Below are 24,293 nucleotides of genomic sequence, written 5' to 3' on the forward strand. Positions count from 1 at the left end.
TGAGTCTGGCTAACGTTTTGTTTTTTGTTTGTTTGTTTGTTTTTTTGCGGTATGCGGGCATCTCACTTTTGTGGCCTCTCCCGTTGCGGAGCACAGGCTCCGGACGTGCAGGCTCAGTGGCCATGGCTCATGGGCCCAGCCACTCTGCAGCATGTGGGATCTTCCCGGACTGGGGCATGAACCCATGTCCGCTGCATCGGCAGGCAGACTCTCAACCACTGCACCACCAGGGAAGCTCTGGCTAACGTTTTATCAATTTTCTTTATCTTTTCAAATAACCAACTTTTAGTTTCATCATCTTCTCTCCTGTTTTCTTAATCTCTATTTCATTTATCTCTGCTCTGATTTTTATGATTTCTTTCTTTCTACTAAATTTTGGTTTTGTTTGTTCTTCTTTCTCTAGTTGCTTTCAGTGTAAGGTTAAGTGGTTTAGTTGAGATTTTTCTTTTCTCCTGAGGTAGGATTGTATTGCTATAAACTTCCCTCTTTGAACTGCTTTTGCTGTGTCCCATAGGTTTTGGATTGTCATGTTTTAGTTTTCCTTTGTCTCTAAGTATGTTTATTTCCTCTTTGATTCCTTCAGTGATCTGTCAGTTGTTTAGTGGCATATTGTTTAGCCTCCACATGTTTTTGTTTCTTTTTTTTTCTTGTACTTGATTTGTAATCTCATAGCATTGTGTTAAGAAAAGATGCTTGAGGGGCTTCCCTGGTGGCACAGTGGCTAAGAATCTTCCTGCCAATGCAGGGGACATGCATTCAACCCCTGGTCCTGGAAGATCCCACATACCACAGAGCAACTAAGCCCATGTGCCACAACTACTGAACATGTGTTCTACAGCCCATGAGCCACAACTACTGAAGCCCACATGCCACAACTACTGAAGCCCACACACTTAGAGCCTGTGCACCACAATAAGGGAAGCCAGGACAATAAGAAGCCTGCGCACCACAATGAAGAGAAACCCTCACTCACTGCAACTAGAGAAAGCCCCCACACAGCAACAAAGACCCAAGACAGCCAAAAAAATAAAAAGTTCTAAAAGGAAAAGATGCTTCATATGATTTCTTAAATTTACTGAGGCTATCTTTGTGGTCCTGCATGTGACCTATTTTGGAAAATGTTTGATTTTGTCTGATATGACTATTGCTACTCCATCTTTCTTTTTTTTTTTTTTTTTTTTTTGCGGTATGCAGACCTCTCACTGTTGTGGCCTCTCCCGTCGTGGAGCACACGCTCTGGACACGCAGGCTCAGTGGCCATGGTGCTTTTTATATTTTCTTTATATCTTTAATCTTTATCAATTTGATTACAATATGTCTTGGTGTGTTCCTCCTTGGGTTAATCCTATATGGGACTCTCTGTACTTCCTGGATTTGGGTGACTGCTTCCTTTCCTATGTTAGGATAGTTTTCAGCTATTATCTCTTGAAATATTTTCTCAGGCCCTTTATTTCTCTCTTCTTCTTCTGGGGCCTCTGTAATGTGAATGCTGGTGCATTTGATGTTGTCCCAGAGGTATTTTAAACTGTCCTCATTTTTTTCATTCTTTTTCTTTATTCTGTTCCATGGCAGTGATTTCCACCACTCTGTCTTCCAGCTCACTGATTTGTTCTTCGGCTTCATTTATTCTGCTATTGCTTCCTTCTATTATATTTTTCATTTCAGTTATTGCATTATTGAACTCTATTTGGTTGTTCTTTTTATTTTCTAACTCTGTTAAAAACTTCTAGCAACTTCTTGCTCTGTGCATCCATTCTTCTCTCAAGCTCTTGGATCATCTTTATGATCATTATTCTGATCATTTCTTGGGTAGATTGCCTACCTCCACATCAACTTAGTTGTTCTTCTGGGGTTTTATCTCCTTCATTCGTCTGGAACATATTCTTCTTCTATCTCATTTTGTCTAAATTTCTATTTGTATTTTTATGTATGTAGAAAGTTATTTGTGCTTCTCAAACTTGGAGATATGACCCTCTGTAAAGGATGTTCTATGTGTCCCAGCTGTACACTTCCCCCTCATCATGTAAGGGCAAGGGAGCAGCTGCTCCCAATGTAAGCTTTGACCTGCATTTGTGGACATGGCTTTGCAGGCTGCAGGGTTATAGTTTTCTTGATTCTGGTTTCTACCCCCTGGTTGGTGAGGCAGGTCTACAGACTTGTGCAGGCTTCCTGCTGGGAGGGACCAGTGCCTTCCCACTTGTGGGTGGAGCTGTGTCTTGGCCCTCTGGTGGGTAGGGTCATGTAAAGGGGCATGTGTGGAGGTGACTTCAGGTTTATGAACTCCTAAGGTAGCTTGTCTGTTGATGAGTGGGCTTGTGTTCCCACCTTGTTGGTTGTTTGGCCTGAGGCATCCTAGCACTAGAGCATACAGCTGTTGGCTTGGGCCAGGTCTTGGCGCTAATTACCCAAGCAAGATGTATGTCTCCATCAAGAGGTCGAGTAGATGAACACTCCCTGATATTTCCACCACCAGCTTTTGTGACTACAGAGAGAGAGTAATAGCCACCCCCTGCCTCCTCAGGAGACCATCTATAACCAGCAGGTAGGTCTGGCCCAGACTCCAATGAAGTCACTGCTTCTGCCTTAGGTTCCAGTGCACAGGAGACCTTGTGTGCACCCTCCAAGAGTGGAGTCTCTGCTTCCCTTAGTCCTGTGGAGCTCCTGCAATTGAGCCCTGCTGGGCTTCAAAGCCAAACACTCTGGGCTCTTCTCCCAATGCCAGCACCCCAGACTGGGGAGGCTGAAATAGGGCTCAGATATCTCACTCCTATGGGAGAATTTCTGTGATATAATTATTCTGCAGTTTTTGGATCACATCCTTGGGGGGTATGTGATTTGGCTCTATTGCAAGTGCTCCCCTCCTACCATCCCGTTGGATTTCTTCTTTATGTTTTTGGATGTAGACTATCTCTTTTAGTAGATTCCAGTCTTTTTTATCAATGGTTGTTCATCAGTTAGTTGTGATTTTGGTTTTCTTGTGAGAGGAGGTGAGCTCAAGGTCCTTCTACTCTGCCATTGTTGTTTCCAATCCTCCAGTTTCTTTTTTTAAAAACAAATTTTTATTGAAGTATAGTTGATTTACAATGTTGTGTTAATTTCAGATGTACAGCAAAGTGATTTAGCTATATATATATTTTTAGTTGCTTTTAATACATATATAATGTTGTGCAACTATACCACCATCTAATGTGACAACAGTTTACCTACTAAAAATGCAATCCCATATCCATTAAGCAATCACTCCTGATTACCGTGTCCTACCAGCCCTTAGTTATCACTTTCTGTCTCTATGTATTAGCCTATTCTAGAATTATTATAAAAAATGGTATCATACCCAACCTTTTGTGTCTGGCTTCTTTCATTTAACATAAGGTTTTTAAGGTTTATACCTAGAGCAGCATGTATCAGTACTTTATTCCTTTTTCAATGACTGACTAGTATTCCACTGTATTAATAGACTAAATTTTGTTATCAGTTCATTCATTGATGGATCCACTGATGGGAAAACTCAGTCTAAAAAAGAATAAAACATGCAGAACTGATACTACTTAACCTCAACACTTACTATAAAACTACAGTGATCAGGGCAATGTAGTATCAGCAAAGAACTGAGAAATAGATCAAGGGAACACAGTAGAAGGCCTAAAAGTTGAACCACACAAATATAGTTCACAGGTCATTGACAAAAGAGCAAAGGTAATTCAATGAAGGAAGGAAATGTCGATGGAAAAGTCTGTTTAACAAGTTGTACTGGAACAACTAGACATCTACAAGCAAAGAAACGAATTGAGACAAAGACGTTATACCTTTCACAAAAATCAACTCAAACTGCATTATAGATGTAAATGTAAAAAACGAAAGTACACAACTTCTAGAAGGTAACATAGGAGAAAATCTAGGTGACCATGAACTTTGCAATGACTTCTTATACATAGCAACAAAAGTGTGATCTATGAAAGAGAAAATTAATAAGTTAGATTTCAATAAAATTACAAAATTCTGCTCTGTGATAGATACTGTTGAAAGAAAGGAAAGAGAAGCCACACATTGTAAAAAGATTTTGCAACCCACATATCTGATAAAGGACACATATATTCAAAATATAAAAATAACTCAAAACTAATCAATTAAAAAACAACCTAATTACAAAATGGTCAAAGATCTCAACAGACGCTGCACCAAGAAGATACACTCACAGATGGCAAATAAGCATATGAAGATGGTCGCCATTATGTATCAGTAGGAAACTGCAAATTGAAACAATAATAAGGCTTATTAGAATATACACTTATTAGAATATCTAAACCCCAAAACACTACCAAAAACAAATGCTAGCAAGTATGTGAACCAAAAGTAAATCTCATTCATTGCAGCTGGGAATGCAAGATGGTATATCCAATTTTAGAGGACTGTCTGGCAGTTTCTAACAATACCATACATATGATCCAGCAATTCCACTCCTAGGTATTCACTCAAATGAGTTGAAAACTTATGTCTACACAAAAATTTGTATACAAGTATTAACTTTATTTTATAATTGCCAAAATTTGGAAGCAACTAAGATGTATTTCAACAGGTGAATGTATAAAAAAAACTGTGGTACATCCATAAAATGGAGTATTATTCACTGATATAAAGGAGTAAGGAACAAAAAGAGATGGAAGAAACAAAGTGTAGATGGGAAAAAGATCAGAGACTGCCAGGGATTCAGGAGAAGGTGGGTGATGAATAGCTGGGCACAGAATTATTTTGGACAGTCAAACTCTTCTGCATGATACTGTATTGGTAGATACATGACATTTCTCAAAACACCTGGAATTGCATAACACAAAGAGAGAATCCACATGTAAAATAAGGACTTTAGAGTTGGTAATTATGTATCAATATCTGTTAATTATCACATTAATGTACCAAATAATGTACCATAATGCAAGATGTTAAAAATAGGAATAATTCTCTACAGGGTCAAGGAGAGTAGTCATATGAGAACTCTGTACTTATTTTACACAATTTTTCTGAAATCCTAAAACTGCTTGTTAAATAGTCAATTCAAAAACACTCCTGTTAAACATAAAAGACCCCAAATAGCCAAAGCAATCTTGAGAACGAAAAACGGAACTGGAGGAATCAGGCTCCCTGACTTCAGACTATATTACAAAGCTGCAGTAATCGAGACAGTATGGTACTGGCACAAAAAGAGAAATATAGATCAATGGAACAGGATAGAAAGCCCAGAGATAAACCCATGTACATATGGTCACCTTATTTTTGATAAAGGAGGGAAGAATATACAATGGAGAAAAGACAATAAATGGTGCTGAGAAAACTGTACAGCTACATGTAAATGAGTGAAATTAGAACACTTCCTAACACCATACACAAAAATACCCTCAAAATGCAGTAAAGACCTAAATGTAAGGCCAGACACTATAAAACTCTTAGAGGAAAACATAGGCAGAATGCTCTTTGGCATAAATCACAAGATCCTTTTTCACCCACCTCCCTAGAGCAATGGAAATAAAATAAAAAATAAACAAATGGGACCTAATGAAATTAAAAGCTTTTGCACAGCAAAGGAAACCATAAACAAGATGAAAAGACAATCCTCAGAATGGGAGAAAATACTTGCAAATGAAGCAATTGACAAAGGAGTAATCTCCAAAATATACAAGGAGTTCATGCAGCTCAATATCAAAAAAACAAAAAACCCAATCCATAAATGTATGGAAGACCTAAATAGACATTTCTCCAAAGAAGATATACAGATTGCCAACAAACACATGAAAAGATGCTCAATATCACTAATCATTAGAGAAATACAAATCAAAAGCCCAATGAGGTATCACCTCACACTGGTCAGAATGGCCATCATGAAAAATCTACAAGCAGTAAATGCTGGAGAGGGTGTGGAGAAAAGGCAACCCTCCTGCACTGTTGGTGGGAATGTAAATTGATACAGCCACTATGTAGAACATTATAAAGTTTCCTTAAAACACTAAAAATAGGACTACCATATGACCCAGCAATCCCACTCCTGGGCATATGCCCTGAGAAAACCATAATTCAAAAAGATACATGCACCACTATGTTCATTGCAGCACTATTTACAATAACCAGGACATGGAAGAAACCTAAATGTCCATTGACAGATGAATGGATAAAGAAGATGTGGCACATATATACAATGGAATATTACTCAGCCATAAAAAGGAACAAAATTGAGTTATTCTTAATGAGCTGGATGTACCTAGAGCCTGTCTTACAGAGTGCAGTAAGTTAGAAAGAGAAAAACAAATACCATATGCTAACGCACATATATGGAATCTAAAAAAAATGGTACTGATGAACCTAGTGGCAGGGCAGGAATAAAGACGCAGATGTAGAGAAAGGATTTGAGGGCACAGAGGGGGTAGGGGAAGCTGGGATGAAGTGCGATAGTAGCATTGACATATATACATTACCAAATGTAAAATCAATGGCTAGTGGGAAGCTGCTGCATAGCACAGGGAGATCAGCTTGGTGCTTTGTGATCACCTCGAGAGGAGGGATAGGGAGGGTGGAAGGAAGGGTCAAGAGGGAGGGGATATGGTGATATATGTATACATATAGCTGAATCACTTTGTTGTACAGCAGAAACTAACACAACATTGTAAAGCAATTATACTCCAATAAAGATATACAAAAAATAAAGTGGGGTAAAACTCAAAAAAAAATTCCTGTTTTTTGCATTACATTGCTCTGAAAATGAAGTAAAAATCCACAAATTGGGGGAAAATATTTTCGGAACTCATAGCTCACAAATGACTTGTACCTAGGATATATAAAGAACCCTCAAGATGCAGTAATAAGAAAACAGAACAGCATTGAAAAATCTTTGGAAGGGTTGAACAACTTACCAAAGATATACAAATGGAAATTAAGCACATGAAAAGATATTCAACATCATTTGTATTTAAGGAAATGCAAATTAAACACACAGTGAGATCCTACTACATTCCTACCCGAATGGCTAACATCAAAAGCACTGACATAATCAGAGTTTGGCAAGGATGCACTATAGCTGGAACTCTAATATATTGCTATTGGAAATATGAAATGGTCAAAATATCGGAACAGACACCTCACCAAGAGGATACACAGATGGCAAATAAGCAGGTTATAGTTCAGCCACTTTGGAAAACAGTGGGTATTTTTTTATTAAGTTCAACATACCCTTACCATAAAACCCAGCAATCCTACTCCTAGATATTTACCTAAGAGAAATGAAGACTTAAGCCCCTGCCAAAACCTGTATGTGGATGTTTACAACAGCTTTATCAAACTAGTGGTCACCAGTGGAGACAGTGAAGGTGTGGAGCAAGATACGGGAAGGAGATTGAGACAACCAAACTATTATGTATAAAATAGATAAGCTATAAGTATAATATATAGTACATAGCACAGGGAATATAGACAATGTTTATAACTTTAAATGGAGTAAAATCTATAAAAATTTTAAATCACTATGTTGTACATATGAAACTAATATAATATTGTAAATCAGCTATACTTCATTAAAACAACAACAAAAATAAAGCCTTTGGTACCTATACTTCAGTGTTTATTCCCCTCACTGTTCTCCCATTCACTCTCTTGGGAATATGGCATCAACCTTATTCATTTTTTATCTTGCTCTAAATGATATATAGTAAAATTCAATAAATATTTCATTAATTAAAAAAGAAGAAGTCAGACTCAAGAGTCTACCTCTGTATGCTTCCATTTATATGACATTCTGGAAAAGGGAAAACTGTAGTATTGGAGAACAGATCAGTAGTTGCTAAGGGATGGGAGTGAAAAGGTGAGATGAATATAAGGTTCTATGAGGAAACTGTTGGATGTGACATAACAAACTTACATCTTGATTATGATGGTCATTGCACAACTTTATGAATTTTCATATTTTGTATAACTGTATACCTAAAAAGGGTGAATTTCAGTTTATGTAAATTATACCTCAATAAAACAAAAATTTTTGATTGCAAAACAAGTGCAGCAAATACTGTTAATAGAATTTTAAACAGCAAAATAAACTGCTATATATTTTTCATAATATGTAAATAAATATACAAAGGAGAATACACATGGGTGTGTGTGCTCAAAAGGGAGGTGGGAAAGGTGAATAGGACAGGAGGTGAAAAATAAAAGGGATATGCACAGATATGCACAAAATGAGAAATAGTGTTTGAATCTACAAGGACAATTAATCATATCAGTTGAACTATATTCATCTGAGATATAAAAGGAAAAAAAGAGGCTATAGTCCAAAAACACAAAAAGGAGTAGATGTGAATACTGATTAACTTTATGCCGTGTAAGAAGTGTAAAAGTGCATTCCTATGACTCAACAATTTCACTTTATGATATCTACCTTAGGGAAACATTTAAACATATGAAAAAGCCATCCTGTACAAGGATGCTGGCTGTAGCATTATTGAAATTGGGAAAAATTACAAACTAATTGTCCACAATGGGAAATGGCAAAATCAACTATGGTGTATCCATGTTACGAAAAATTGAGTAACAGTTTAAAAATAATTAGGTAAAATTATCTGTGGTGTCATATAAAATTAAGACATTTTGCTAAGTAAAAGACAAAATGCAAAACAACATGCTCAGTATCACCTTACTCATATATTTATAATGCATAAAAGTATAATATACATTTTTACAGGTATAGATGCATTTAAAAATTCATGGGTAAAGGTCTGAAAGATCTGCATCAAATTATTAACTGTGGTTTCTTCTGGGGAAGTAACTAGAATTGTGGGTGATGGTCTGGGGAACTTTAGCTTTACTGTTAATGCCTGAATTTTTACGAGTGCATTTTTGCATTCCTTTGGAATTAAAACTTCATGAAACTTAAACATAAATAAATTCTAAGTTTTACTGATACATGTAAGACTCAAAAGTAAAACTGTGGTAGATAAACTTTATTCATTTTAATGTCAATTTTTAACCATGACTTGATTTGCAATTGTGGTAGAGTTTTAGTTGGCCTCAGATTTCTGCACACTCTGCTGTACATGCCAAGTATAATACCCTCCTTTTGAGTGTGGACAGGTCCTGTAAATATGATTTATGTCCCTCCCATGATGAGATTATATTATAAGGCAAAAGTTAAGGGATTTCTTTTCAAATATAATTAAAGTCCCTAATCAGTTGATCTCGGGTTAATTAAAAGAGAGACATCCTGGGTGTACCTGATATAATCAGGTGTCCTTTAAAATAGGATCTGAGGTCAGAGACTCTCCTGCTGACTTTGAAGATACAAGCTACAATGAGTTCTACAGCTGCAATAAATTAATTCTGCTTAACAATTACATGAGCTTATAAGAGGATGCCAAGCCTCAGAGGAGACCCCAGACCTAGCAGACAACTTGATTGCAGCATTGTGAGACCCTGAGCAGAGCATCAAGCTAACCTTTGCCCAGACTCCTGACCCATGGAAACTATGAGATACTAAACGTGCGTTGTTTTAAGTTGTTATATTTGTGCTAATTTCTTATAGAGCAATATAAAATTAATCATAACTCTACAGTTATTTATGTGTCTATCTCCCCTCTAAGTTGCAAATGTTGAGTTTGTATTTAGAATGAAGCAGTGTCTTATTCATCTTTTATTCCTGGCATTTAGTATCATTCTGATACATGTTTGCTGAATGAATATTTTTATGTAATAAATTAAGTAGTTTAAAATTGAGTTTGTATATTTTCTCAGCTATTTAACCTCTCAAATACAGAATTTTTTAGAAAATTAATAAAACGTTCACACTTTTTTTAACATCTTTATTGGAGTATAATTGCTTTACAATGGTGTGTTATTTTCTGCTTTACAACAAAATGAATCAGTTATATATATACATATGTTCCCATATCTCTTCCCTTTTGCGTCTCCCTACCTCCCACCCTCCCTATCCCACCCCTCCAGGCGGTGACAAAGCACCGACCTGATCTCCCTGTGCTATGAGGCTGCTTCCCACTAGCTATCTACCTTACATTTGGTAATGTATATATGTCCATGACTCTTTCTCGCTTTGTCATAGCTTACACATCCCCCTCCCCATGTCCTCAAGTCCATTCTCTAGTAGGTCTGTGCCTTTATTCCTGTCTTATCCCTAGGTTCTTCATGACATTTTTTTCCTTAAATTCCATATATATGTGTTAGCATACGGTATTTGTCTCTCTCTTTCTGACTTACTTCATTCCGTATGACAGACTCTAGGTCTAACCACCTCATTACAAATAGCTCAATTTCGTTTCTTTTTATGGCTGAGTAATATTCCATTGTATATAAGTGCCATATCTTCTTTATCCATTCATCCGATGATGGACACTTAGGTTGTTTCCATCTCCTGGCTATTGTAAATAGAGCTGCAATGAACATTTTGGTACATGACTCTTTTTGAATTATGGTTTTCTCAGGGTATATGCCCAGTAGTGGGATTGTTGGCACTTCTTAATTCACGACTACTATTTAGAGATAGCATCTGTGTTGTGTCAAGCATGTTAGACTAGACTTTAGGAGACCTATATTCTAGTCCCAGATCTGCAATAAATAGCTATGTCATCAAGGAAATGACTTCTCCAGCTTCCTCATGTATAATAGAAAAAGGCCACACTAGGAGATCTTAAAGTCCCTAACAATCTATGATTCTAAATAGTTTAAACCCTCTAAGGTTCTGATTTCTCAGGTAACAAAAAGACGTCAGAAAAATTGTCCTATCTTCCTTAGGTGGTTGTAAGATTGAAATAAAATTAGATAATGAATATGGACATGTTATAAAAAGGGAAAGCATTATTATGACAATCTTACAATTCCAGAAAACTTATTCCTGAAGTGACAGAAAGGTGAACACAGAATTTTTAAACATACGTGTACCAATGTACATACATAAGGGAGATGGCGAGTATATTCACAAAGCTCCACTAAATAATTCCTGAAGCTAACACAATTTGTATCCATAAAATTTTTGTACTTCATAATCAAATGTCATTGAAAAAATATTTCTGCTGATTCAAATTTAAATTCAACCTTTGAAACACATGTTCATCCTGTCAAATTATGATTTTGGTTGTGTTGCATTATTATTAAAATTTAAATAATGAAAGATGTACCTTATAACTTTAAGAGTTGAAGTTGTTGATCCTCACTGCTTAGCAATCAGGCCTTCTTGCCCAAACACCTCTTTTCAGAAGAGTCACAACTGAATGATAGGAGAGGAAACATAATTCAGAAGAGAGCAAGTGTTGAAAATACCTATATTTGTCCTTTAGGGTCTGACTGATTTCACTTAGCTTATTTTCTTCCAAGTTTATTCATCTTGTAATGTATCAGGATTTCATTTCCTTTTTAAAAATATTTCTTTAAAATAAATGTGTATATATTTAAAGTATACAACATGATTATTTGATAATCTATGTTGAAATGATCACTACACTCCAGTTAATAAACATATCATCTACTCACCTAGTTACCATAGTTACATTTTTGTGGTGAGATAACCTGGAATATACTCTCTTAGTGCATTTCCAGCATTCATTATAGTATTATTAACTATAGTCATCATTCCTGCACATTAGTTTGCTATATTTATTGATCCTACATAACTACAACTTTGTACCCTTTGGCCAAAGGTCTCCATTTCTCCCACACTCCCAGTCCCTTGTAACCATCATTCTAAACTTTGCTTCTATGAGTTAAAAGTTAAAACATTTTTAATAGATTCTACATATAAATGAGATTATACAGTACTTGACTCTCTGTCTTATTTTGCTTAGCATAATATCCTTCACATAATATACTCCAGGTTCATTCATGTTATCACAAATGCAAATGGCAATATTTCCTTCTTTCTCATGGCTGAATAATATTCTATTATATATAAATATATATATATGTGTGTGTGTATATATACATATATATACATATATGTATATTTATAGATACCAAATCTTTATCCATTTATCTGTCAATGGACACTTCAGTTGTTTGTATCTCAGGTGAGGTGCATGGAGGTAATGTGAAACTGTCATTCCTACACTGTTTAATGTGTATTTTCTTATTTCTGTGCTCCACCCAGGTGCTGTAATTTCTCATCTGGAATCTTAGTTCTTGTGAAAGTATTTCCGTGTGTGGTTAGTTGTTAAAATTTATGTTTCTGCCAGAAGATGAGCACTGAAATTCTTACATCACGATCCTGCTGGCATCATTCCATGATTTCATTCCTTTTTATTGCTGAATAATATTCCATTGTATGTATATATCACATTCGGTTTATCAATATCTCTGTTGATGCAGACTTGGATTGAATCCACATTTTGGCTATTGTGTATAGTGCTGCTTAAAACAAGGACGTACAAATGTCTTTTGAGTTCCTCATTTCAATTTTTTTGAGTATATATCTAGGAGTAGAATTGTTGAATAATATAGTAATTCTATATTTAATTCTTTGGGGGAAATTGCCATACCATTTTCCATAACTTACCATTTTCGATTCCCATCAGCAGTTCACAGAGATTACAATTTATCCACAGCCTCACTATTTGTTACTTTCTTTTTTTTCTGTTTTCTGTTTCATAATAGCCATCCTAATGGGTGTGAAGTTGTATCATACTATGGTTTTGATTTGCATTGCCCTAATGATTAGTGACATTGAAGAACTTTTCACATACTAATTAGGCCATATGTATTTCATCATTGGAGAAATGTCTACTCAAGACTTTTGCCCATTTTTTAAATTTATTTATTTATTAACATCTTTATTAGTGTATAATTGCTTTACAATGGTGTGTCAGTTTCTGCTTTATAAAAAAGTGAATCAGTTATACATATACATATGTCCGCATATCTCTTCCCTCTTGCATCTCCCTCCCTCCCACCCTCCCTATCCCACCCCTCTAGGTGGTCACAAAGCACCGAATTGATCTCCCTGTGCTATGTGGCTGCTTCCCACTAGCTATCTATTTTACGTTTGGTAGTGTATATATGTCCATGCCACTCTCTCACTTTGTCATAGCTTACCCTTCCCCCTCCCCATATCCTCAAGACCATTCTCTAGTAGGTCTGTCTTTATTCCCGTCTTACCCCTAAGTTCTTCATGACATTTTTCCTCCTTAGATTCTATATATATATGTGTCAGCATATGGTGTTTGTTTTTCTCTTTCTGTCTTACTTCACTCTGTGTGACAATCTATAGGTCCATCCAACTTACTACAAATAACTCAGTTTTTTTCCTTCTTATGGCTGCATAATATTCCATTGTATATATGTGCCATATCTTCTTTATCCGTTCATCTGTTGATGGACACTTAGGTTACATCCATGTCCTGGCTATTGTAAATAGAGCTGAAATGAACATTTGGGTACATGACTCTTTATGAATTATGGTTTTCTCAAGGTATATGACCAGTAGTGGGATTGCTGGGTCATATGGTAGTTCTATTTGTAGTTGTTAAGGAACCTCTATACTGTTCTCCATAGTGGCTGTATCAATTTACATTCCCACCAACAGTGCAAGAGGGTTACCTTTTCTCCACACCCTCTCCAGCATTTATTGTTTGCAGATATTTTGATGATGGCCATGCTGACCAGTGTGAGATGATATCTCATTGTAGTTTTGATTTGCATTTCTCTAATGATTAATGATGTTGAGCATTCTTTCATGTGTTTGTTGGCAATCTGTATATCTTCTTCGGAGAAATGTCTATTTAGGTCTTCTGCACATTTTTGGATTGGGTTTTTTGATACTGAGCTGCATGAGTTGCTTGTATTTGTTTTGGAGATTAATCCTTTGTCATTTCCTTCAATTGCAACTATATTCTCCCATTCTGAGGGTTGTCTTTTCATCTTGTTTATGGTTTCCTTTGCTGTGCAAAAGCTTTTAAGTTTCATTAGGTCCCATTTGTTTATTTTTGTTTTTATTTCCATTTCTCTAGGAGGTAGGTCAAGAAGGATCTTACCGTGATTTATGTCATAGAGTGTTCTGCCTATGTTTTCCTCTAAGAGATTGATGGTGTCTGGCCTTACATTTAGTTCTTTAATCCATTTTGAGTTTTTTTTGTGTATGGGGTTAGGGAGTATTCTAATTTCATGCTTTTACATGTAGCTGTCTAGTTTTTCCAGCACCACTTCTTGAAGAGGCTGTCTTTTTTCCATGGTATATTCTTGCATCCTTTATCAAAGATAAGGTGACCATATATGTGCGGGTTTATCTATGGGCTTCTATCCTGTTACATTGATCTATATTTCTGTATTTGTGCCAGGACCATACTCTTTTGATTACTGTAACTTTGTAACATAGTCTTAAGTCAGGGAGTCTGTTTCCTACAGCTCCATTTTTCTTTCTCAAGATTGCTTTGACTATTCAGGGTCTTTTGTGTTTCCATACAAATTTTGACTTTTTTTGTTCTAGTTCTGTGAAAGAGGCAGGTGGTAATTTCATAGGGATTGCATTGAATCTGTAGATTGCTTCGGGTAGTAGAGTCATTTTCACAATGCTGATTCTTCCAATGCAAGAACATGTTATATCTCTCCATCTATTTTTATCATCTTTAATTTGTTTCATCAGTGTCTTATAATTTTCTGCATACAGGTCTTTGTCTCCTTAGGAAGGTTTATTCCTATATATTTTATTATTTTTGTTGCAGTGGCAAATGGGAGTGTTTTCTTAACTGCCTTATCAGATTTTTCATCATTAGTGTATAGGAATGCAAGAGATTTCTGTGCATTAATTTTGTATCCTGCTACTTTACCAAATTCATTGATTAACTCTAGTGTTTTTCTGGTAGCATCTATAGGATTCTCTATGTATAGTATCATGTCATCTGCAAACAGCGACTGCTTTACTACTTCTTTTCCCATTTGGATTACATTTATTTCTTTTCTTCTCTGATTGCTGTGGCTAAAACTTCCAAAACTATGTTGAATACTAGTGGTGAGAGTGGGCAACCTTGTCTTCTTCCTCATCTTAGTAGAAATGGTTTCAGTTTTTCACCAATGAGGACGATGTTGGCTGTGTGTTTGTCATATATGGACTTTATTATGTTGAGGAAACTTCCCTCTTTCTGCAGGGTTTTTATCATAAATGGGTGTTAAATTTTGTCAAAAGCTTTCTCTGCATCTATTGAGATGATCATATGGTTTTTCTCCTTCAATTTGTTAATATGGTGTATCACATTGACTGATTTGCGTATATTGAAGAATTCTTGCATTCCTGAAATAAACCCCATTTTATCATGGTGTATGATCTTTTTAATGTGCTGTTGGATTCTGTTTGATAGTATTTTGTTGAGGATTTTTGCATCTATGTTCATCAGTGATATTGGACTGTAGTTATCTTTCTTTGTGACATCTTTGTCTGGTTTTGGTATCAGGGTGATGGTGGCCTCGTAGAATGAGTTTGGGAGTGTTCTTCCCTCTGCTATATTTTGGAAGAATTTGAGAAGGGCAGGTGTTAGCTCTTCTCTCAATGTTTGATAGAATTCTCCTGTGAAGCCATCTGGTCCTGGGATATTTTTTTGTTGGAAGATTTTAAATCACAGTTTCAATTTCAGTGCTTGTGGATGGTCTGTTCATATTTTCTATTTCTACCTGAATCAGTGTCTGCAGGTTTTGCATTTATAAGACTTTGTCCATTTCTTCCAGGTTGTCCATTTTATTGGCATACAGTTGCTTGTAGTAATATCTCATGATCCTCTGTATTTCTGCAGTGTCAGTTTTTACTTCCTTTTCATTTCTAATTCTATTGATTTGAGTCTTCTTTTTTTGCTTGATGAGTCTGGCTAATGATTTATCAATTTTTTTATCTTCTCAAAGAACCAGCTTTTAGTTTTATTGATCTTTCCTCTCATTTCCTTCATTTTTTTTCAATTTCTGATCTGATCTTTATGATTTCAGTCCTTCTGCTAACTTTGGGGGTTTTATGTTCTTCTCTTTCTAATTGCTTTAGGTGCAAGGTTTGTTTGTTTGTTTGTGATGTTTCTTTTTTCTTAATGTATGCTTCTATAACTATAAACTTCCCTCTTAGAACTGCTTTTGCTGCATCCCATAGGTTTTGGCTCATTGTGTTTTCATTGTCATTTGTTTCTAGGTATTTTTTGATTTCTTCTTTGATTTCTTCAGTGATCTCTTTGTTATTAAGTAGTGTGTTGGTTAACTTCCATGTGTTTGTATTTCTTACAGATTTTTTCTGTAATTGATATCTCATCTCAAAGTGTTGTGGTCGGGAAAGATACTTGATACAATTAAAAGTTTCTTAAATTTACCAAGGTTTGTTTTGTGACCCAAGATATGATCTATCCTGGAGAATGTTCCATGAGCACTTGTGAAGAATGTTTATTCTGTTGTTTCTGGATGGAATGTCCTATAAATATCAATTAAGTCCATCTTGTTTAATGTATCATTTAAAGCTTGTGATTTCCTTATTTATTTTCATTTTGGATGATGTTTCCATTGGTGGAAGTGGGGTGGTGAAGTCCCCTACTATGAATGTGTTACTGTCGATTTTCCCTTTTATGGCTGTTAGTGTTTGTCCTATGTATTGAGGTGCTCCTATGTTGGGTGCATAAGTGTTTACAATTGTTATATCTTCTTCTTGGATTGATCCATTGATCATTACATAGTGTCCTTCTTTGTTTCTTGTAATAGTCTTTGTTTTAAAGTCTATTTTGTCTGATATGAGAATTGTTACTCTAGCTTTCTTTTGATTTCCTTTGCATGGAATATCTTTTTCCATCCCCTCACTCTCAGTCTCTATGTGTCCCTAGGTCTGAAGTGGGTCTCTTGTAGACAGCATATATACGGGTCTTGTTTTTGTATCCATTCAGCCAGTCTATGTCTTTTGTTGGAGCATTTAGTGCATTTACATTTAAGGTAATTATCGATATGTATGTTCATATTACCATTTTCTGATTCTTTTGGTTTTATTATTGTAGGTCTTTCCCTTCTCTTGTGTTTCCTGCCTAGAGAAGTTCCTTTAGCATTTGTTGTAAAACTGGTTTGGTGGTTGCTGAATTCTCTTAGCTTTTGCTTATCTGTAAAACTTTTAATTTATCCATCAATTCTGAATGAGATCCTTGCTGGGTAGAGTAATCTTGGCTGTAGGTTTTCTGTTTCATCACTTTAAATATGTCCTGCCAGTCCCTCTGGCTTGCATAGTTTCTGCTGAAAGGTCAGCTGTTAACTTTATCAGCATTCTATTATGTGTTACTTGTTGTCTTTCCCTTGCTGCTTTTAATATTTGTTCTTTGTATTTAATTTTTGATAGTTTGATTAATATGTGTCTTGGCATGTTTCTCCTTGTGTTTATCCTGTGTGGGACTCTCTGTTCTTCCTGGACTTCATTAAATATTTCTTTTCCCATATTAGGGAAGTTTTCAACTATTATCTCTTCAAATATTTTCTCTGTCCATTTCGTTTTCTCTTCTTCTTCTGGGACACCTATAATTCGAATGCTGGTGCATTTAATGTTGTCCCAGAGGTCTCTGAGACTGTCCTCAATTTATTTCATTCTTTCTTCATTATTCTGCTCTGCAGTAGTTATTTCCACTATTTCATCTTCCAGGTCACTTATCCGTTCTTCTCCCTCCATTATTCTGCTATTGATCCCTGCTAGGGAATTTTAAATTTCATTTATTGTGTTTTTCATCTCCGTTTGTTTGCTCTTTTTTTCTTCTAGGTTCTTGTTAAACGTTTCTTGTATTTTCTGCATTCTATTTCCAAGACTTTAGATCATCTTTACTAACATTATTCTGAATTCTTTTTCAGCTGGATTGCCTATTTCCTCTTCATTCGTTAGGTCTGGTGGGTTTTTGCCTTGCTCCTTCATCTGCTGTGTGTTTCTCTGTCTTCTCATTTTGCTTAACTTACCGTGTTTGGGGTCTCCTTTTCGCAAGCTGCAGGTTCATAGTTTACATTGTTTTTGGTGTCTGTGCCCAGTGGCTAAGGTTGGTTCAATGGGTTGTGTAGGTTTTTGGTGAAGGGGAATAGTGCCTGTGTTCTGATGGATAAGGCTGGATCTTGTCTTTCTGGTGGGCAGGTCCACGTCTGGTGGTGTGTTTTGGGATGTCTGTGGCCTTATCATGATTTCAGGCAGCCTCTGTTCTAATGGATGGCGTTGTGTTCCTGTCTTGCTAGCTGTTTGGCATAGGGTGTCCTGCACTGTAGCTTGCTTGTCATTGAGTGGAGCTGGGTCTTGGTATTGAGCTAGAGATCTCTGGGAGATTTTCACTATTTCATATTAAGTGGAGCTGGGAGGTCTCTTATGGACCAGAGTCCTGAACTTGTCTCTCCCACCTCAGTGGCACAGCCCTGATGCCTGTGTGGAGCACCAAGAGCCTGTCCTCCACACGGCTCAGAATAAAAGGGAGAAAAAGAAAGAAAGAAAGAAGATAAAATAAAGCTATTAAATAAAAAATAATTATTAAGCAAAAAAATTTTAAGTAAGAAAACAAAAACGGGGGCTTCCCTGGTAGCACAGTGGTTGAGAGTCCGTCTGCCCATGCAGGGGACACGGGTTTGTTCCCTGGTCCGGGAAGATCCCACATGCCGTGGAGCGGCTAGACCCTTGAGCCATGGCCACTGAGCCTGCACATCCAGAGCCTGTGCTCCACACCGGGAGAGGCCACAACAGTGAGAGGACCACGTATCACACACACACACACAAAAACTGGACAGACAGTACCCTAGGATAAATGGTAAAAGCAAAGCTATACAGGCAAAATCACACAGAAGCATACACATACACACTCACAAAAAGAGGAAAAGGGAAAAAAATATATATCATTGCTCCCAAAGTCCACTTCCTCAATTTGGGATGATTCGTTATCTATTCATGTATTCCACAGATGCAGGGTACATCTTGTTGATTGTGGAGATTTAATATTCTTCTCTTGAGGCTGCGGGGAGAAATTTCTGTTTCTCTTCATTTTCACACAGCTCCCAGGGTTCAGCTTTGGATTTGGACCTGCCTCTGCTTGTAGGTCACCTAAGGGAATCTCTTCTTCCCTCAGACAGGACGGGGTTAAAGGAGAAGCTGATTCGGGGGCTCTGGCTAACTCAGGCCAGGGGCAGAGAGGGGTATGGATGCGAGACGAGCATGCGGCAGCAGGGGCCAGCATGACGTTGCACCAGCCTGAGGCGTGCCGTGCATTCTCCCGGGGAAGTTGTCCCTGTATCACGGGACCCTGGCAGTGGTGGGCTGCATAGGCTCCCCAGAGGGGAGTTGTGTTTAGTGACCTGTGCTTGCACACAGGCTTCTTGGTGGCTGCAGCAGCAGCCTTAGCATCCCCTGCCCGTCTCTGTGGTCCACACTGATAGCTGCTGATTGCACCCTTCTTTGGAGCTCCTTTAAGCGGCGCTTGTAACCCCCTCTCCTCACGCACCAGGAAACAAAGAGGCAAGAAAAAGTCTCTTGTCTCTTCGGCAGCTCCAGACTTTTCCCGGACTCACTCCTGGCTAGCTGTGGCACACTAGCCCCCTTCAGCATGTGTTCATGCACTCAACTCCAGTCCTCTCCCTGGGATCCCACCTCCAAAGCCCAAGCCTCAGGTCCAGCCCCATTCCCCCTGGCGGGTGAGCAGACAAGCCTCTCGGGCTGGTGAGTGCTTGTCAGCACAGATCCTCTGTGCAGGAATCTCTCTTCTTTGCCCTACGCACCCATGTTGCTGCTCTCTCCTCCATGGCCCGGAATCTCCCTGCCCCTGCCACCAGCAGTCTCTGCCCACAAAGGGGCTTCCTAGTGTGTGGAAACCTTTCCTCCTTCACAGCTCCCTCCCACTGGTGCAGGTCCCGTCCCTATTCTTTTTCTCGTGTTTTTTTTTTTTTTTCCTTTTCTCTACCCAGGTACGTGGGGAGTTTCTTGCCTTTTGGGAGGTCTGAGGTCTTCTGCCAGTGTTCAGTAGGTGTTCTGTAGGAGTTGTTCCACGTGTAGATGTATTTCTGATGTATTTGTGGGTAGGAAGGTGATCGCTGCGCCTTCCTCTTCCACCATCTTTCAGCTTCTTCAGGTTGTACTCAGTGGCTATAGGTAGAAGACTCAGTTCCTTACCACATGGATCTCTCCTTAGGGCTGCTTGAGTGTCCTCATGACATGGCAGCTGGCTTACCCCAGGATGGGTGATGGGGCCCGTGGTCCCAAGGACTGTCGTGGCTTCAGCTGGTGGGGACCCTCCAGAGCTGGCGGCCTCAGTGAGGCCGCCCTCCCCTCAGGCTCTGGGGCAGTTCAGTGATGGTGGCACGAAGAGAGCCTGAGCCAGGAGTTCCAGCTCTGTGGAAACACAGGCTCCATTCTGCCCATTTTTATTATATATATATATATATATATATATATACACATACATATATAAATGTATATATATATAAACATATATATTGGGGTATAATTGCTTTACAATGGTGTGTTAGTTTCTGCTTTATAACAAAGTGAATCAGTAATACATATACATATGTTCCCATATCTCTTCCCTCTTGCGTCTCCCTCCCTCCCACCCTCCCTATCCCACCCCTCCAGGCAGTCACAAACCACTGAGCCAATATCCCTGTGCCATGCGGCTGCTTCCCACTAGCTATCTACCTTACGTTTGTTAGTGTGTATATGTCCATGACTCTCTCTCGCCCTGTCACAGCTCACCCTTCCCCCTCCCCATATCCTCAAGTCCGTTCTCCAGTACGTTTGTGTCTTTATTCCTATCTTACCCCTGGGTTCTTCATGACATTTTTTTTTCTTCTTAAATTCCATATATATGTGTTAGCATATGGTATTTGTCTTTTTCTTTCTGACTTACTTCACTCTGTATGACAGAATCTAGGTCTATCCACCTCATTACAAATAGCTCAATTTTGTTTCTTTTTATGGCTGAGTAATATTCCATTGTATATATGTGCCACATCTTCTTTATACATTCATCCAATGATGGGCACTTAGGTTGTTTCCATCTCCTGGCTATTGTAAATTCAGCTGAAATGAACATTTTGGTACATGACTCTTTTTGGATTTTGGTTTTCTCAGGGTATATGCCCAGTAGTGGGATTGCTGGGTCATATGGTAGTTCTATTTGTAGTTTTTTAAGGAACCTCCATACTGTTCTCCATAGTGGCTGAACCAATTCACATTCCCACCAGCAGTGCAAGAGTGTTCCCTTTTCTCCACACCCTCTCCAGCATTTATTGTTTCTAGATATTTTGATGATGGCCATTCTGACTGGTGTGAGATGATATCTCATTGTAGTTTTGATTTGCATATCTCTAATGATTAATGATGTTGAGCATTCTTTCATGTGTTTGTTGGCAGTCTGTATATGTTCTTTGGAGAAATGTCTATTCAGGTCTTCTGCCCATTTTTGGATTGGGTTTCTTGTCTTTTTGTTATTGAGCTGCATGAGCTGCTTATAAATTCTGGAGATTAATCATTTCTCAGTTGTTTCATTTGTAAATATTTCCTCCCATTCGGAGGGTTGTCTTTTGGTCCTGTTTATGGTTTCCTTTGCTGTGCAAAACTTTGAAGTTTCATTAGGTCCTATTTGTTTATTTTTGTTTTTATTTCCATTACTCTAGGAGGTGGGTCAGAAAGGATCTTGCTGTGATTTATGTCATAGAGTGTTCTGCCTATGTTTTCCTCTAAGAGTTTGATAGTTTCTGGCCTTACATTTAGGTCTTTAATCCATTTTGAGCTTATTTTTGTGTATGGTGTTAGGGAGTGATCTAATCTCATACTTTTACATGTATCTGTCCACTTTTCCCAGCACCACTTATTGAAGAGGCTGTCCTTTCTCCACTGTACATTCCTGCCACCTTTATCAAAGATAAGGTGACCATATGTGTGTGGGTTTATCTCTGGGCTTGCTATCCTGTTCCATTGATCTGTCTTTCTGTTTTTGTGCCAGTACCATTCTGTCTTGATTACTGGAACTTTGTAGTATAGTCTGAAGTCAGGGAGCCTGATTCCTCCAGCTCCGTTTTCCGTTCTCAAGATTGCTCTGGCTATTCGGGGTCTTTTGTGTTTCCATACAAGTTGTGAAATTCTTTGTTCTAGTTCTGTGAAAAATGCCAGTGGTAGTTTGATAGGGATTGCATTGAATCTATAGATTGCTTTGGGTAGTAGAGTCTTTTTCACAATGTTGATTCTTCCAATCCAAGAACATTGTATATCTCTCCATCTATTTGTATCATCTTTAATTTCTTTCATCAGTGTCTTATAATTTTCTGCATACAGATCTTTTGTCTCCTCAGGTAGGTTTATTCTTAGATATTTTATTCTTTTGGTTGCAATGATAAATGGGAGTGTTTTCTGGATTTCCATTTCAGATCTTTCATCATTAGAATACAGGAATGCCAGAGATTTCTGTGCATTAATTTTGTATCCTGCTACTTTACCAAATTCCTTGATTAGCTCTAGTAGTTTTCTGGTATCATCTTTAGGATTCTCTATATATAGTATCATGTCATCTGCAAACAGTGACAGCTTTACTTCTTCTTTTCCAATTTGGATTCCTTTTATTTCCTTTTCTTCTCTGCTGTGGCTAAAACTTCCACAACTGTGTTGAATAATAGTGGTGAGAGTGGGCAACCTTGTCTTGTTCCTGATCTTAGTGGAAATGCTTTCAGTTTTTCACCATTGAGAATGATGCTGGCTGTGGGCTTGTTATATATGGCCTTTATTATATTGAGGAAAGTTCCCACTATGCCTACATTCTGCAGGGTTTTTATCATAAATGGGTGTTGAATTTTGTCAAAAGCTTTCTCTGCATCTATTGAGATGATCATATGGTTTTTCTCCTTCAGTTTGATAATACGGTTTATCACATTGATAGATTTGCATATATTGAAGAATCCTTTCATTCCTGGAATAAACCCCACTTGATCATGGTGTATGATCCTTTTAATGTGCTGTTGGATTCTGTTTGCTACTATTTTGTGGAGGTGTTTTGTATCTATGTTCATCAGTGATATTGGCATGTAGTTTTCTTTCTTTGTGACATCCTTGTCTGGTTTTGGTATCAAGGTGATGGTGGCCTCGTAGAAGGAATTTGGGAGTGTTCCTCCCTCTGCTATATTTTGGAAGAGTTTGAGAAGGATAGATGTTAGCTCTTCTCTCAATGTTTGATAGAATTCGCCTGTGAAGCCATCTGGTCCTGGGCTTTTGTTTGATGGAAGATTTTTAATCACAGTTTCAATTTCAGTGCTTGTGATTGGTCTGTTCATATTTTCTATTTCTTCCTGATTCAGTATTGGCAGGTTGTGCATTTCTAAGAATTTGTCCATTTCTTCCAGATTGTCCATTTTATTGGCATAGAGTTGCTTGTAGTAATCTCTCATGATCTTTTTTTATTTCTGCAGTGTCTGTTGTTACTTCTCCTTTTTCGTTTCTAATTCTATTGATTTGAGTCTTCTCCCTTTTTTTCTAGATGAGTCTGGCTAGTGTTTTATCTATTTTGTTTATCTTCTCAAAGAACCAGCTTTTAGTTTTATTGATCTTTGCTAGCGTTTCCTTCATTTGTTTTTCATTTATTTCTGATCTGATTTTTATGATTGCTTTCCTTCTGCTAGCCTTGGGGATTTTTTGTTCTTCTTTCTCTAATTGCTTGAGGTGCAAGGTTAGGTTGTTTATTCGAGATGTTTCCTGCTTCTTAAGTTGGGCTTGTATTGCTATAAACTTCCCTCTTAGAACTGCTTTTCCTGCATCCCATAGGTTTTGGGTCATCGTGTCTCCATTGTCATTTGTTTCTAGGTATTCTTTGATTTTCTCTTTGATTTCTTCAGTGATCACTTTATTATTAAGTAGTGTATTGTTTAGCCTCCATGTGTTTGTATTTTTTACAGATCTTTTCCTGTAATTGATATCTAGTCTCATGGCGTTGTGGTTGGAAAAGATACTTGATACAATTTCAATTTTCTTAAATTTACCAAGGCTTGATTTGTGACACAAGATATGATCTATCCTGGAGAATGTTCCATGAGCATTTGAGAAAATGTGTATTCTGTTGTTTTTGGATGGAGTGTCCTATAAATATCAATTAAGTCCGTCTTGTTTATTGTATCATTTAAAGCTTGTGTTTCCTTGTTGATTTTCATTTTGGATGATCTGTTCATGGGTGAAAGTGGGGTGTTAAAGTCCCCTACTGTGAATGTGTTACTGTCGATTTCCCCTTTTATGGCTCTTAGTATTTGCCTTATGTATTGAGGTGCTCCTATGTTGGGTGCATAAATATTTACAATTTTTATATCTTCTTCTTGGATCAATCCCTTGATCATTATGT

The sequence above is a fragment of the Leucopleurus acutus genome, assembly GCF_964270905.1.
Source record: "Leucopleurus acutus genome assembly, chromosome: X".
In the NCBI taxonomy this organism is placed as follows: Eukaryota; Metazoa; Chordata; class Mammalia; order Artiodactyla; family Delphinidae; genus Leucopleurus; species Leucopleurus acutus.